The sequence below is a fragment of the Sardina pilchardus genome, chromosome 2 (assembly GCF_963854185.1).
Source record: "Sardina pilchardus chromosome 2, fSarPil1.1, whole genome shotgun sequence".
Taxonomy (NCBI): Eukaryota; Metazoa; Chordata; class Actinopteri; order Clupeiformes; family Clupeidae; genus Sardina; species Sardina pilchardus.
In genome coordinates this window covers 7,869,303-7,886,148 of record NC_084995.1, presented here as the reverse complement: position 1 = coordinate 7,886,148, position 16,846 = coordinate 7,869,303, and the positions used below count along the sequence as shown (strand labels likewise).

The window sequence follows — 16,846 nt, the reverse complement described above, 5'->3', positions numbered from 1 at the left end:
TTGTACTTTCTAACTTGAGAAGAGACACATTTTAAATGGGAAAATTACCTGAAATCTTAGTCACTTTTAAGCATGAAGCTAGCAGGCGAGAAGCTAATGGTCGAATCCGATTGAATTATCTATGCTAGGCTGAAACTAAAAGTTGTATCGCCAGACTTACAGAATGGCTGGATGAACAGGAAAAGGTCAATATTGATTGTTTTTTTTTTTTAAAAAATGAGCTCATTTCCAAAAATGGCGGAATATACCTTCAAGACCCTCCCACACGGAAGACCGTTAGTCCAATCCAGAGCCTCTCTATGACTCTGCGCCAGTCACATCCCTCACAGTATACTGTAACATGTCTATGTGATTGGATGGTTGAGTAGAGTCTGCGTTCAAGACAACTCCGTGATCATACTCGCAAGTCTGAACACATATAGGCCTATAGTTACAAGTTAAAAAAGAAGTGGGGACAATCCCATCTAGATATTAAAGTTTGTTGTTGAGTTGGCCCTTGAGAACTGGGTCTGCCCACGGTTTCTTCCTTGGGCAAGTTTACCTCCTCAGTATACAGCGTATAACAGCAGAATAACAATAAGAAATACTGCCATTCATGTTGAAACATCCCACAGAAAATACGTATTAATTATGCCCAAACTGTCAATATTTGGTGTGAGCACCATTATAATGCACTTCCATAACCTGTATACACTTGAAATTCACCAGAGATGGACTATTTTTTTTAACTGTAATCTTCTCCCAGTCCTTCAGGGGTATGTTAACTGTACACACCGCTGGCGACTTGAGCTTCCAAGATCGCTCTGGACGCCCTGTCAAGGACGCCGTGGGAAGCTTGGATGCTTTGGCCGCTCTGACGTAATAGCAATCTATGTTCGTTGCTGGTCATTTGGTCGCTGAACCGCGTCATAGCTCATTACCATAAAGTTGAGCCACTTTCAACATTCTCTTCTTGCTCAAGACGCCCAAAACATGACGCCGACGGATTAAAGTTAAAGTTCACTCTTGGGCCTTTCATCCATCAAGGTCATGGTACAGTTTATACCCCCGCCGCCCCCACACACAAACTTCTTACATGATATCTTAGCTACATTTAGTGTGCTTGTAAATGTAAGTAATGTAAATGTACATTTAAATTGTCAATGTCATAAACTATGTCACTATGGTCATTTGATGGCAGCGAGTCTCTTTACTCCCCAACTTCTTAGAGTGAAGAATCCTCAGAAGAGCGGAATAGGAGGTGGTTACCCCTAAGGAAATCATTCCACTTAAAGAAGTGGCAGAGAAAGTCACAACGACAGAGGGAAAGAGGAAGAAGAAGGAATGCCCTGTCGAAGGATGTACTGCGGTGGTCACCCACCTGCCACTGCATCTCAGAACGGTCCACAAATGGACCGGTAAAAGTGCCCAAAACGCAGAACAATTTCAACTAAGAAGTGGACTTTCGTCAAAGGACAGACATACATTTAAAAGATGTCCAGTCCATGGATGCGGAAGGGTTGTTAAAATACTGCCTCAGCACATGCGAATCATGCACGATGCATCCAAAACCACCTCCAGCCGCCAAAGTCCCTTACCCCCGAACCTCGTGGCATTTGCCACATGGCTTGTGGCCCCTGATAGCGGCTCTAAATCCATAAAATCTGCAAACCAACATGCCAAGCAAATGAATACAGTTACACAAGCTGCTCCACTGACCAAAGAAGAGAAAACTTCATAGAAGGTTACTAAATTCGTTGAAGGTTTTTGCCCCGTTTTTGCCCAGAACAATTAGATCATATTTGGCAATTATTAAGCACTACATTTCTTACATGTAAGTGCCAACACAACTGATCAACAGAGGTTTACAAAACTTCAGGATATCTTGAGTAGGTGGATTGCCTCATACAGGAAGGCCAACCAAAACCGCATCCTACAAAAGATGGATGAAGATTAAATTGCCTCATCTCTCTAAGGGAGATTCAGCAGTTCAAAGAAAGCAAAGCAGCCTTAGAGGCTGAGAATTTTGGAGCGTGTTGACGAAGCTGACAGAGAGGGGCCACTGCAGAATTGGTTCTAGCAAGATACTACATCATTGCGAGCATAATCTTAATTAATGCAAACCGCACTGGAGTTATTTCAAACCTGACAGTAATAGAGGTCGCCTAATGTGCCACCGTCTGGCAACTGCGGCTAAGTGCTAGTCGAGAAATAAAAGGGTAGATCAGTAATGACATTGTCTACATAACAACAAAAATGTAAGAAAACATTACATGTATTTTTGTGTCCTACGGGCTGGTGCAACGCGAAAAGTCTGCTGTACAGGCCTCCAGAGTGCTCTGTGGGATTATGGACACCCAGGACAGCGAGGACTGTGGTGAGGGCCCTTCAGAATCTAGCTGCAGCAAGTATGACTTCCCACACAATAGAGGGAAGAGAATCTTTGATTCTTTATTAACCGTTATGGGGGGCTGTCTTTCAGAGTTTAGATTCTCTGCCCAAGACTGACCTGACCCTTGAGCGGGGCTCTGGCCGAGCTATTCATCACTCCTCTCGAGTTCTATTGGTAATCACAGAACGCACCTGTAATCAACACAGCCTCCCCTGCATCATGGTTTATATCTAAAGAGATGAGACAGGCATACTGGCCAGTATTACAGGATACTTACATATTTGTATTATTCAAGAAAGCACACCTAATTAATGTGTTTTTTTTTTTTTTTAAGATACTTACGTATTTGTATTATTCAAGAAAGCGCATATAATTAACGTTAATGTCAAAGGAAGAGCATAGTAAAAGATTTCTGAGAACTTGTGAATGAAACTATATGAAAGTATGTGTATTTGTGAATTAAAATAAAACCATTGACATGAAGGAAAACTTTCACATTTTCACAAGGATCTAAGATGTCCCTACAGTGCGTAACAGAGTGGAGGGTGGTTTAGATGCTTGTTCAGGTGGCCGCTGATCCATCCCGCCCCTCTAAAAGAGTCTACGACCAGGTAGGCTATACTTTATACCTTTATATTAGGCTAAATGTATTTAGTTTTCATGCTGTGCCGAGACGTGGGGTGGTGAGGCTTTCCTCTCCAAGCACCATGACGTTCATTGGTTTCTCGTCTTCACCACAGAGGAAAACCTCACCAAGCTTACCAGGTGTCGCCAGGTTAGTAGCCATCCCCCATGTCTAAGATCTGTAGCCTATAGGCTAGCATTGTATTGAACAAAGCGTAGATGTCAGGGAGAGAATCTACATATTGATTGACTCGCGTTCAGGTGGTAGATTTGACTTTTCTTACACTCTTCTTGTCTGTACGGGGCCTGAAACAGCCGTTCTTGACTCTATCTGGACATCGGCTATGGCTTATAACATTCATTCAAACATCATTTCCGAGTTCATAGCACTGGCATTGCCATGGTCAGCTTTAGGCTATAATTTCCCAACAACAGCAAAAACGCACGGGTTACGGGTATGTAAATGTGTCAATATTGCCATTAGCTGCAACTCAAACGCCTTTCCCAGAGACGGTTTATGTAACTAATCTTTGCCTTTCCCCTTCACTTTGTTTACTTTGCAAAGACAGTAAAAAGCTCTACTAACTCCACGGGCTTGATTCTACATCATCACAATCTAACATGATCTACCTGCATCAACATCACTAGTGCAGTGCCCGTGCAAACAATGTTTTCCAAGAAACGTGTTGCCCAATGACGTTGATGCAAGTAGATCATGTTATATTGGTGATGATGTAGAATCAGGCCTGTGCAGTTAATAGAGCTTTTTACTCTCTTTGCAAAGTAAAAAAAGTGAAGGGGAAAGGCGTTTGAGTTGCACCTAATGGCAATATTAGACACATTACATAGGCCTACCTGTGCATTTTTGCTGTTGTTGGGAAATTATAGCCTAAAGCTAACCGCATGACCATGGCCACGCCAGTTCTATGAACTCGGAAGTGATGTTTGAATGAATGTTATGCCCTTAGCCGATGTCCAGATGGAGTCAAGAACAGCTGTTTTTTAGCGGTTTTAAGTCCGTCGGAGGCAGTCTTTTTCTAGTTTTGCCGTTACGACAATATCAAACATGTCGGAAGTCTTTTCAGTCGTGGCTCATGCAAATAGTGACGTGAACATTAAAAACCAATAGTGACCTCGCTCGAACACGAAACAGGAAGGGGCAAAATAGGCGACAGTTGTAGCTTATGATTATTTGTTATTTCATTTCTTATTAGTCGGCTATTCTACGCGACAGAACAACTCTATATCTGTTAGTGATGTCACACATCAAACAATGTTGCAGAAACGCAAAAAAAAATACTTTGATATGAGTAGTTTATCGTATGAGTTCGTGTTGATATGTAGTGCACAATGGAAATAATTTGAAGGAATCTTGTAGCAGTCTTGTAAACAGTGACCCACAGTCTTTGCAAAATCCTGAGACTGGCCTGTGACTAGAAACTGGATGAATTGTCTTTAGATGTGAGAGGGTCTGAGACTGTAGTCTTTCAAAAAATCTTTTCCAAATCCGTCGAACTCAGCATGTTTATCCAACATGCTGAGCGACCACAGCGACCACGACCACATGTCATTAGCAATACCTGTGTCAAATTTGAGGTCAGTCGGATGACCGGTTCGAGAGTTATGCGAGTAACTGGCTTACATTGCATGATTTTGGTCTGAATTAACAGTCGGCGTCTAAATTTCCAAAATCGTCAAAGTCTTTTTCTAGTTTTGCCGTTGCGACAATATCAAACATGTTTGATAATATCGGAAGTCTTTTCAGTCGTGGCTCATGCTAATAGTGACGTGAACATTAAAAACCAATAGTGACCTCGGTTGAACACGAAACAGGAAGGGGCAATATAGGCGACAGCTGTAGCCTATATGATTATTTGTTATTTAATTTCTTATCATTTATTAGTCGGCTATTCTACCTGACAGAGCAACTCCATGTTAGTGATGTCACACATTACACATCAAACAATGCTGCAGAAACGCGAAAAAAATACTTTGATATGAGTAGGCTATCATGTGAGTTCCTGTTGATGATGACGTGTAGCCTAGTAGTACACGATGGAAATAATTTGAAGGAATCTAGCAGCAGTCTTGTAAATAGTGACCCAGTCTTTGCAAAATCAACGTTATAGCTGCCATTGATGCGACGTTGTTTACTGACGTTGATTCAACGACATTTTGGCCGGTGAAACCACATTGGTTTGACATTTTCCTTAGCCTGACGAGCCAGACCCACATCAAGATGTAGGGTCTGGACACTCACCGTAGACAGGGCTCAATCGGAGGGGTGGGATAAACAGTTGTCTTTCAAATTACCTCCCCGCAATAGGATAACGCTAAACGAATCATCGTCTTGTTTTCAAATAACAGGATGATCTGTTTCGACCTCACTCTGACCGTCACTACGGTCTAAAAAGGAATGATCACCTTCGTTCTGCCTATCACCGAGACCATATGTCAAAATAGTCATGTCCATGACCTCCGGAAGCAGAACGACTTGCGTTAATAAATAGCAGAGAATGCTCCCGGGTCAGTCTCTTTCTCCTTCTCGCCTCAGCGACCTTGTGAGTATTGAAGAGACTCCGAAAGGTAAGACATCACTTTACGTAATTCGCTACCTGCGTGGTACGGGTGCATATTTTTGCCCCCGAGAATTGGAGTGGTGTGTTTCTTTTGTCAGCTGAGCTAGCTGTTGTCTAGCTTAGATTGCTGTTTGTTGAGCGCTAGTTCCGGTATTTTGTGTTGTTTATACTGTGCCTATACGCCTGTTCGCAGCCGTGGGCTTTGTGCGAGCCCACTATAGGTGCGTTCGCGCACTGGTGTGGGCCGCCGTGCGGTCTTCTGTGCTTTGTTGTCGTTGCAGCCGAAGTTTTTCGTAAGTCTGCCTGTTATCTGCATACTGCATTGTGCAGCCGGATATTGTGTTAGCCTGTCAGTTTTGCTGCGGGCCACCTAGCGCTGTAATTTATTGGTTGCTTATATCATTACACGGTAAGTAATTACGTTGTTGTAATATTGTGTCACTCTGGCCTGCTTGTGCCGTGAGAGGTTTGTTTATATTGTTGCACGGTAAGTCATTCCGTTGCTGTCATATGTTGTGTTACTCTAGCCTGCTTGTGCAGTGAGAGGTTTGTTTATATTGTTGCACGGTAAGTAATTACGTTGCTGTACTATTTTGTGTTCCTCTAGCCTGCGTGTGCAGTGAGGGGTTTAATGTTGTTGCACGGTAGGTAATTCCGTTGCTGTCATATTTTGTGTTGCTGCTCTAGCCTGCTTGTGCAGTGAGCGGTTAATTGTTTGTTGCACGGTAAGTAATTCCGTTGCTGTACTATTTTGTGTTCCTCTAGCCTGCTTGTGCAGTGAGGGGTTTAATATTGTTGCACGGTAGGTAATTCCGTTGCTGTCATATTTTGTGTTGCTGCTCTAGCCTGCTTGTGCAGTGAGCGGTTAATTGTTTGTTGCACGGTAAGTAATTCCGTTGCTGTACTATTTTGTGTTCCTCTAGCCTGCTTGTGCAGTGAGGGGTTTAATATTGTTGCACGGTAGGTAATTCCGTTGCTGTCATATTTTGTGTTCCTCTAGCCTGCTTGTGCAGTGACAGGTTAATTGTTTGTTGCACGGTAAGTATTTCCGTTGCTGTACTATTTTGTGTTCCTCTAGCCTGCTTGTGCAGTGAGAGGTTTAATATTGTTGCACGGTAGGTAATTCCGTTGCTGTCATATTTTGTGTTCCTCTAGCCTGCTTGTGCAGTGAGGGGTTTAACATTGTTGCACGGTAGGTCATTACGTTGCTGTGCTATTTTGTATTCCTCTAGCCTGCTTGTGCTGTGAGAGGTTTATTTTTGAGTGTTGCCTGGATTTATTTCTGAGGTGTTCTCTGTTTATTGTATAGCCTGTTTTTGGCTTTATTCTTTCTGTTTCTGTGCTTTGCCCTGGGCCACTGTTCGCAGTGGTGGGACTAGCCTGCGCCCATTGTGTGTTGTCATCCGCGGGCGTGGGCCTTCATAATACTGTGTGCTTTTATTTGCCCAGGTGTGTTCATACGCTGTGGACCGCTGCAGTGCTCCTCTCTGTCGCCTCCCCGCCACGCCCTATACCCCTGTCCTCAGCTGGTGGGGCCAGTGTGCGCCTGCTAGGTGCATTCGTGTGCTGGTGCGGGCCACCTCTGTGGTTCTGTGGCACCCTAGACTGCTGTTTGCAGTCGGTTGGGCTAGTGTGCGCCTGCTAGGTGCATTCGTGCGCTGGTGCGGGCCACCTCTCTGGTTCTGTGGCACCCTAGACTGCTGTTCGCAGCTGGTGGGGCTAGTGTGCGCCTGCTAGGTGCATTCGTGCGCTGGTGCGGGCCACCTCTCTGGTTCTGTGGCACCCTAGACTGCTGTTCACAGTCGGTTGGGCTAGTGTGCGCCTGCTAGGTGCATTCGTGCGCTGGTGCGGGCCACCTCTCTGGTTCTGTGGCACCCTAGACTGCTGTTCGCAGCTGGTGGGGCTAGTGTGCGCCTGCTAGGTGCATTCGTGCGCTGGTGCGGGCCACCTCTGTGGTTCTGGGGCACCCTAGACTGCTGTTCGCAGTCGGTTGGGCTAGTGTGCGCCTGCTAGGTGCATACAGCGTGAGTCCCCCCACAGGCCGTCCCAGAGAGCTGCACCCATTCCGGCTAAGCGTCTGGCCGAGCGTCCGGCTGAGTGTCCTGCTGAGCGTCTGGCGACGGCTGCAGCGACCGAGGGTGGTAGCGCGGAGTCGCTCCAGATCCTCTCTGCTCTCCAGGCTCTGGCACAGAAGATGGACCGGCTGGTAGATCGCCAGGCCTCTTCTCAAGACACCCTGCCCCCTGGCCAGGAGGGCACCCTCTCATCCAGGCCTGAGAGCCATGGTGAGGAGGAGGAACGGGACGATGCGGATGTGCTATCTCTGCGCTCCCCACACAGGTGACGACCTCATGGGAGATCTGCAGACAGGCTCTACAGAGCTGGGTGACAGCCCCGTGGGGGCGGAAGAGGTCCCCGTCAGCTCCCTGATGTCACTGGTGCTGAGCGCTGCGAACATCATGGGCCTTGAGGCGCCCACACCTGCTCCGGCTCCCATGGTAGGTATCTGGGAGGGCATCCCTTGTGCTACCCCACCACCCCCCGTGCCGGTGCCGCCTGACTACACGGCAATGCTGAGGTCGTCATGGGGTAAGTTGACGCAGCGCCCGCAGTTCAATGCAGGCTGCCGCCAGCTAGCAACGGCCACGTACCCCGTGGAGACTGGACTTGGGGACATGCCACCGGTCGAGCAGTCAATGGCCGCGTTGACATCTCTGGGCCTCACTGGTGTGTCACCCAATCCACGCTGCCCCCGTAAGGAGTGCGCGAAGACAGACCGCCTGGCCACTCGTACTTTTAATGCAGCAGCACGAGCGGCCCGGATGGGTAACGCTCTGGCCATTACGCTGGCGTCGCTTCGCAAGACGCTGAGTCGGGACGACCAGGACGCCAGGGCCCTGCTGGATGCAGCTCTGTCATCCCACGCCCAGCTGACACGTGATGTGGGAGACGCCATGGGTTCCGCGGTGTTGTGCCGCAGGCAGGTTTGGCTGGCACAGACCTCCCTGCCAGAGCCTATCAAGCAGGAGCTGCTGAATCTCCCAGTTGTCCCTGGGCATGTTTTCCACCCAGGATCCCAGGAGGTGCTCGACTGCGCTGAACGTGCTGCAGCGTCAAGGGAAGCTGTCCAGCATGTGTGCCGTAGGCCTGCCTCAACGGTCAGCGTTGGTCAACCGTCTGTTGGCGGTTATAGGCCGCGGCTGCCAGCCTGGCCTTCGCCGAGGGGTTATATCCCACAGGCCTCTGGTGACTGGCAATTTCATCCACCTGACCAGAGATTGGCCCCATATTCCCATTCCAGGGGTAGAGGGGGTCAACGGCGAGGCACCGGTAGGGGTGCGGGCCGCGGTGGCGGTCCCGCATAGCATTCCCGCATAGCATTCCATGGGTGCCCGTCAATTGTCCTTCCCAGTTGTCACGGACCTCCTGGGAGGGGATTGTCCCAGACCCTTGGGTCGTAGCCACGGTGGCTCGTGGCTGCCGATTGCAATTTATACGCTGCCCCCTGTGTTCTCAGGGGTCAAGGTAACGTCCTACGAGACCCTTTTTTAATGTCAGTATTTGCCAAAGAGGTTCAGGAGTTGCTTCTGGGTTCTTTTATTCTTCCCGAGAGGGACGGCGGTCTTCGGCCCGTTCTCAACCTCAGGCCCTTGAATTGTTATCTCAAGGTGCTGCCCTTCAAGATGGCCCACATTTAATTCTTGGGCTTCAGTCAACCGCATGAAGGCCAACCTGCAACCCCGCCAACAGGCGAAGTTCCTTGGTGTCCTTCTCGACTCAGTCAGCATGGCGGCGTCTCTCCCTCCACGGAGAGCAGACCGCTTGCTCGGCATGCTGGGTCATTTCAGCTTGGTCGGTCTCGTGACCGCCCACAGGGTCCAGAAGCTGCTGGGTTTGATGTCAGCAGCTGCAGCGGTAGTTCCTCTTGGCCTGCTGAGGGCACGCCCCCTGCAGTGCTGGTTCAATGCCTTCTGTCTTCACCCGAAGGGCAACAGGCAGGTGATGCTGCATGTGTCCCGGGCTTGCATTCGAGCCCTGCACCCTTTGAGGGACCGGGAATTCGTGCTCCGAGGGGTCCCACTGGGGGGCCTTCCCCATAGGAGACCGGTCATTTCGACAGATACGTCCCTGACAGGCTGGGGAGCTGTCTGGGAAGGACGGATGGCGAGGGGCATGTGGCAGCCCCCATGGACGTTGGAGCACATCAACGTCCTCGACCTGAAGGCCATCCATCTTGTCTTGCAGAGATTCCTGCCGGTGTTGCAACACCAACACGTTCTCGTGAGGATAAACAGTACTGTGGCAGTGTACTATGTCCACCACCAAGGGGGGACAAGGTCCCAGAGGTGCCTCCAATCAACTCAATCGTTGAGCAGCTAGATGTGTCTGTTCAGGGCACGCTGAATAACGCCAGGACTCCATCCACTAGAGCTTGCTACGCACTCAGGTGGGGGATCTTTTCAGATTGGTGTGCTGGCATGGGCCTCGAGCCAGCGGCTTGCCCCGTGCCACGAGTTTTGCGTTTCTTGCAGTCGGAATTGGATCAAGGCAGGGCGGCCAGTGCCGTGACAGTCTATGCTTCGGCCATTTCGGCCTTTCACCAGGGTGTGGACAATGGTCCCCTTGGGAGGCATCCCTTGGTTTGCCAGTTCTTGAAGGGAACCCGCCGGTTGCGTCCAGGTCGCACTTTGCGGGCACCGGGCTGGGATCTGCCCACGGTTTTAACGTCACTTACTGTAGGCCCGTATGAGCCTATTTGAGTCGCAGATTTGCGTTCCTTGTCGCTTAAGACTGCCTTTCTCTTGGCGCTCTGTTCTGCGAAACGTGTCAGTGAGCTGTGTGCTCTCTCCGTTAGTGACGACTGCCTTAGGTGGCAGGCAGGAGGTGCTAGCGTGTCACTTTGGCCGAATCCAGCTTTCCTGCCAAAGGTTCTTAATCCGCAGTCCATTAACCAGGTCCTGGAGGTGACTCAATTCCAGCCTTCTTCCACCTCACAGGCACAGCACTACAAGTTGCTGACCCTGTGCCCAGTCAGGGCCTTGAGGGCCATTTTTGGCCCGTACGCAGTCCTTGCGGAAGGCGCACTCTCAGCTTTCATCTCTTACGGTGCAGCAAGGCAGGGGCTTCCACTCTCCAAGCAGGGACTCTCGCATTGGCTGGTGGAGGTTATTTCCCATGCTTACACGGCGCAGGGAATACTGATTCCTTCTGGTACGAGGGCTCACTCTACCAGGAGTATGGCTACGTCTTGGGCTGCCCTTAGAGGTGTAGCAGCAGACGATATCTGTGCAGCGGCCTCATGATCGACGCCATGCACTTTTACCCGTTTTTACAGGGTGGATGTCACTCGCCCGCCTCCAGTCGGCGATGCCGCCCTCATGTCCGTGACCGAGCGAGGTTTTAATCATTGATTCTGGGTTCCTCGCGACCCTTTTGGTATGTGTCATCCCTTTTTAGACCGTAGTGACGGTCAGAGTGAGGTCGAAACAGATCGTAGGTTACGAATGTAACACTGGATCTGTGAGACCGAGGGATGACCGTCACTATCCTTGTCGCTCGGACCATTCTGAGGCGTTCAGGGATAGGAGACTGACCCGGGAGCATTCTCTGCTATTTATTAACGCAAGTCGTTCTGCTTCCGGAGGTCATGGACATGACTATTTTGACATATGGTCTCGGTGATAGGCAGAACGAAGGTGATCATTCCTTTTTAGACCGTAGTGACGGTCATCCCTCGGTCTCACAGATCCAGTGTTACATTCGTAACCTACGTTACCGTCGCAACTTCTGGTCACATGTCAGTCACCATTATGTTAAGCCCACCCACCGACTCTATACACGCTGTGATTGGCCCGCTGGTTTTTCGAGTTCTCAGCTCCCTGGCTCTATGGATCGTGCCTACACTGCCCCGCCAGCCAAATTACATTTGCTGCCGCTAGGGGGTTTAGATTTCTAGGCTACATTTTCCTGTTAATTTCTAATAAAAACGAGTATCACACACACACACACACACACACACACACACTCAAAAAGAGAAAGTGAGAGGCACAGTATTGCACGGTCGTCATTAGACTACTGTATTTTATTTTCATAGTATCAACACATGTCAACATACTTTCACACTTATGAATCATGTAATCCACTGATGTACAGCCGCACGATTTGTCTCACGGGGAGCACTTTTATCACAGGGGTAGGGGTAGTTTACACAGCTTTCCGCAATCATGGTGACTAACCCTACAGTCACACACGCTACAAGAGACAGCGACAACTCCACAAACTTGCCGTTGAGTGGGGAGGTGAGTCGCGAGTGATTGACGGCTAACGATTGCTACGTGCTAGGTGGCTGCCGATAGCTCGTACATACCTTCAGATATATTTTTTGGTTACAAAACCTGGCTTTTTGGATTTTAAAGTTCATATTCCTCACTAGAAGTAGCAAAATATAAGGCAACAACCCCTAAACTTACTTGTTAGTACAGAAATACTGCCTTCGTTTAGTTAGCTCCGCCATCTTGGATAAAAAATTCAACTTTACTTTCAAACAAGGAACGTCACGCTGCCTTCACTCCGATTGGCAGTCGCTTTGTCGCTTCGCTCAACATTTGCATAAAATAGCCTACTTGTCTATTTTAGCCCCGCCTTGCTCGCGACAGCGGCAAGCTTGTCGCTTGTCTCTGGCAAAAGTCTACTCCCATTTAAAATGAACGGCAGCCTGTCACTTTGTCGCTGTCTCTTGTAGCGTGTGTGACTGCAGGGTTATACACCAATTCGGCGAAATACCGGAAGTAGAGCGGTCGCCCTGTCTGCGGTGTGCGTGAGGCAACGAGGATTTTAATTAGAATGTATTCCTATGGAAATCGCAGTTACACTTTCAATATAAAGTTTGTATATTTAGACTTCGAATTTCGTCACATAGTTTACACCACAGCTACCTAAGAGTTTACCAAAGATAACGACGTTGTTCGATTTCAACTTAATACATTTTCCTGGATTTGGGGAGGTCTAGTTTCCCTGTGTTTCCATTTATTCCTATGGGAATGTTAGCTTGCGACGAACGTTAACACAGCGATGTGTGTTGACAGTCTATTTTCTTGCTGTATCCTATTTTAATATTTCATACTTATTGCTGAAACAAGTATTTAATTCCAAAATTAATCATTACATTACTTTTTAATCACTGTGGGCTGTCGGTAATGATTAAATGCTAGTTAGCATGCTATAAGGTCAAGTCAGTTCAACGTAGCCAGCAATGTATATATCTCCTACTTTCCGTTTACAAATGTAACCATTCAAAGCGAAATCAGTCGTTTTGCGCACAACGGGGGGAATTCTCCCCTTCGCGCGTAAATAGCGCTTAAGCTTTTTTTTACGGGTGTTTGTTGCGCACCAATGTTTTATGCGCATTCTGCCGTCCTAGCTTATGACACACCCACATAGCGCAAATTCCAAATCAAGGCGGCCTTATGAAAGAGGACTTATCTACCACCTCCTTAATTTAGGTTGATATGAAAACGTGGAACGTGGACCTTCTCATTGACCTTCTGAATGCCATTTAAATCCAGAAAGAACACCAACCAGTCTTTGATTTTGAAAACATATGCAAGGTGAACTGAATAAAAAACTGCCGACAGTAAAATGGTGTCATCACAAATTTCACTTTTGCTTTGACGTTTGTTTGTAAAGAGTCAAGACGTGCTTGAGGTGTGTAGATTTATAATTCAAAAACTCACGGTTGACAAAAAGGTTTCGCTGACAGCTGCCCATATGTAGACTGACATCTGCAGCTTCGAACACAGTAGAGAGACTGGCATAACAAAAAGACGAGAGAATAAACTATGCTAATCCACGTGCAGACGTCTGTGCAAATGTATGGATGACTTCGGTGAAGTTGGAAAGAAACGGACAGATTCGAACGAAGTATGCTACGGGATTATGACTTCTCGTCAAGTTAAAACTGAAGATACATAATCGGTAAAATCCAATACTGAAAGTGAAAGTGGATGATTATAACGGGGTTTTCACTATTTAACAATGTAGCCTATGAAGCCAGTGAAGGTTATGGCGTAAAATATGCCACCGTGTGACACTGTAATAATGCGGAAAACACGAAGCTGTATCAGCTTATAAGCATCCCATTTGATACTGTAATGTCAATTTGTAAATTCTGTGTTGCCTACATGTATTTAGAACTAGGCCTTCTGCCGACATGAGAAATAATGCTGTTTCACCTTGTAGTGGCGCTCAACCTTATTCCAGCCCTCCGGAGTGCGTAGCAGGAAAAGTTGCTTAAGCCATGGCAGAATGCACGCAAGAGTTGTATATATAAGAAACGCCCAGATTTTGGGGTTGCTCCACCCAAAATGCGCAACTCTCTCTACCACGTGTAAATGACCGATTTAAGTGGATGGCAGAATTCACTTAGAGGGAAATGCGCGCAGTTGCGCGGATTTTTGGACTTAGGAACCCTTACGCGCATGAGAGAATTTCCCCCTAGGTGACAGAGCCATGGGAGGTTGTCGGAATGGACCTTATTGGTCCACTGACAACAACTAAAGGCTGGCTTACATTGCACGATTTTGGTCTGTTTTAACAGTCGCCGACTACTTTTCCAAAATCGGGCGGAAATCTTGCCAGTTGTACTAGAATCTCGGCGCGCTCCCGTCATCTAAATCGTTTAGTGTAAGGTGCCAATCTTAGCGGTTTTAAGTCCGTCGGAGTCAGTCTTTTTCTAGTTTTGCCGTTACGACAATATCAAACATGTTTGATATTATCGTAAGTCTTTTCAGTCGTGGCTCATGCAAATAGTGACGTGAACATTAAAAACCAATAGTGACCTCGGTCGACGAACACGAAAACGGAAGGGGCAAAATAGGCTACAGCTGTAGCCTATGATTATTTGTTATTTCATTTCTTATAATTTATTAGTCGGCTATTCTACGTGACAGAACAACTCTATATCTGTTAGTGATGTCACACTATCAAACAATGCTGCAGAAACGCGAAAAAAATTACTTTGATATGAGTAGCCTATCATGTGAGTTCCTGTTGATGATGACGTATAGCCTAGTGCACGATGGAAATAATTTGAAGGAATCTAGCAGCAGTCTTGTAAATAGTGACCACAGTCTTTGCAAAATCCTAATCTGAGACTGGCCTGTGACTAGTCTGTGACTAAAAACTCAATGAATTGTCTTTAGATGTGAGAGGGTCTGAGACTGTAGTCTTTCAAAAATCTTTTCCAAATCTTTGCAAAGTCTGGCAATGTAAGGTAGGCTTAAGAAAGAACATCAGTATGTCCTCACAGTTACAGACCTTTTACAAAGTGGGTCATCGCCAAGCCTCCAGTGTTGAGGTGGCTGAAGCACTTGTGCCAAAGCTATACACTTTCGGTATGGTTCGAAAAATTATAACAGACAGGGGTTGTGTATTTGTCAACGAGGTATGTGTGATTATCCTCACCCTTCACTACTACAGGTCATATGACAATCAAAATTCACACTGTTTTAAACTGTTTTGTTCATTTGTCAACGAGACCAATAAATATTGAAATGAACCTATGTGTCTGAATTATGTACAGCTTAATGCACACATATTTGCAGCGCTAAATATCAAGCATGCCATCACGAGTGCTTACCACCCCCAGTCAAATGGCCAAGTAAGTAAAACATTGTGTATCAATGGCGCTTTGTAAAAATAATAAAAGAAAATCCTAGGATTTTCAGTCCTCTCGCCTGCAGCAGGCCCATTCATAAAGCCCATTCAAGTTTAACTTTAGCCAATGTACACCTACGAGCATGTAATTCCTTTCAATGTTGAAGGACGAGAGAACTAATCAAAATGTGAAGAGGACTCTCACAAAATATGTCAACGAGCACCAGGACAACTGGGACGTCCACCTGCAGGCCATAGTTTATGGCATCAACACTGCAAAGCAGGTTATTATTCAAAAGATTAGATAACATATGCATGTTTAAAGAGTTATATTTGGTGGCCCAATGCAATCTAACACAACCGTTTGTTACAAATCAGAGATCCACCAAGTACAGCCCGTACTTCCTAATGTATAATAGGCACCCCCGTCTACCTGAGGCATTGAATGCCTGCGAAACAGATGCCACCTCTCTAGAGTTGGCAGACCCAGACGAGGAGATGGAGCTGAAGGTGGCTGGGGTCAAGGCCCTCAATGAACAGGTTTGTTCAATGTTGTGTGGATAGCATGTTCAATTTGAGTAAGAATGTTTGCATATGAACTCATCCACATTTATCCTTAAAAGGTAAGGAAGAATATTGAACGGGCTCAAGCCAAACAAAAGAATTAGTATTTACTTTCCTGTTGTTTAGACCACAGCTCAAAGGGCAGGCGTGATGCTGTACTGGTGGACCACCTGTATGCCAGGGCAGCTCCACCAAAGCACCACCAAAAATTAGAAATTGGAACTGTTCAATATTCCCACTTGTGTTTCACAAGTTAAACCTTCACGTTCTGAAGGTCTGTTCTCATGTTCTTTGTTGGATTTTTCTTTTTTTTTGTCAAAGGCAAAGACAGTAACTAAATTATTTTACAATGTAAAGCAGAGTAGCCTATATATCCACAAGTCATCTGAAATTAAAGGTTTCACCAAAATAGGGAGGGAAAGTAATCTCATCGCCATCTGGTGGTTGCGTTTCTAGAGGCTAGCGGGAGTGGATGGGATTTTCCTTTAGAAAAAATATATCTCGGCCCACGATGGGAAGTTAGTTAAATGCCTTCAATATGCTATGCATGTAGGTCAGCTCTATTGCTTCGAGTGGTCATGCTTTATTTTTTAGGATCAGTTGAATTGTTTTGAGTTTGTTTGTAACATGTTGATAACGAACTACAGTAGCTACCTACAGTAGCATTTGACGTCACCAGTTTGGGCGCTTCATCTCCAACTGATCAAAAACGGCAATTAGCTTAACTGGCTTATCATATTTTTGTAATAACAGAGAGCGATGTAAACCGTGTGGTAATTACCTTTATGTTGGGATAACTTGTGTTGTGCTCCTACTCACACAAGAGCTGGCAGTAAGTGTGATTGTCTACTACCAACTAGCTAACAGGCTAATAAACAAACCATACTAGGTGAGTGACGTCGTGGAAGGGTGTCACGTCACTTGAAGTTGTAGTCCATTTATGAAATGAAACGAGCAATTACGTTTTTTTTTTTAAATAAGGCGAAATAGGGTCTGATATTTTCACAGTTAGTAGATTATTACAGTATGCAGACTGGAAAATATTTTTGGTGGA

The 16,846-nt window shown here is 46.6% G+C and overlaps 1 long non-coding RNA gene across 1 annotated transcript; it reads left to right on the top strand.

The window, feature by feature from the left end:
- The first annotated feature begins 15,410 nt into the window (after positions 1-15,410).
- Positions 15,411-15,889, top strand: LOC134058901 (uncharacterized). The gene is made up of 3 exons (XR_009935037.1): positions 15,411-15,512; positions 15,648-15,768; positions 15,852-15,889. It is a non-coding gene; the product is annotated as an uncharacterized LOC134058901 (long non-coding RNA).
- The last annotated feature ends 957 nt before the right edge of the window (positions 15,890-16,846 follow it).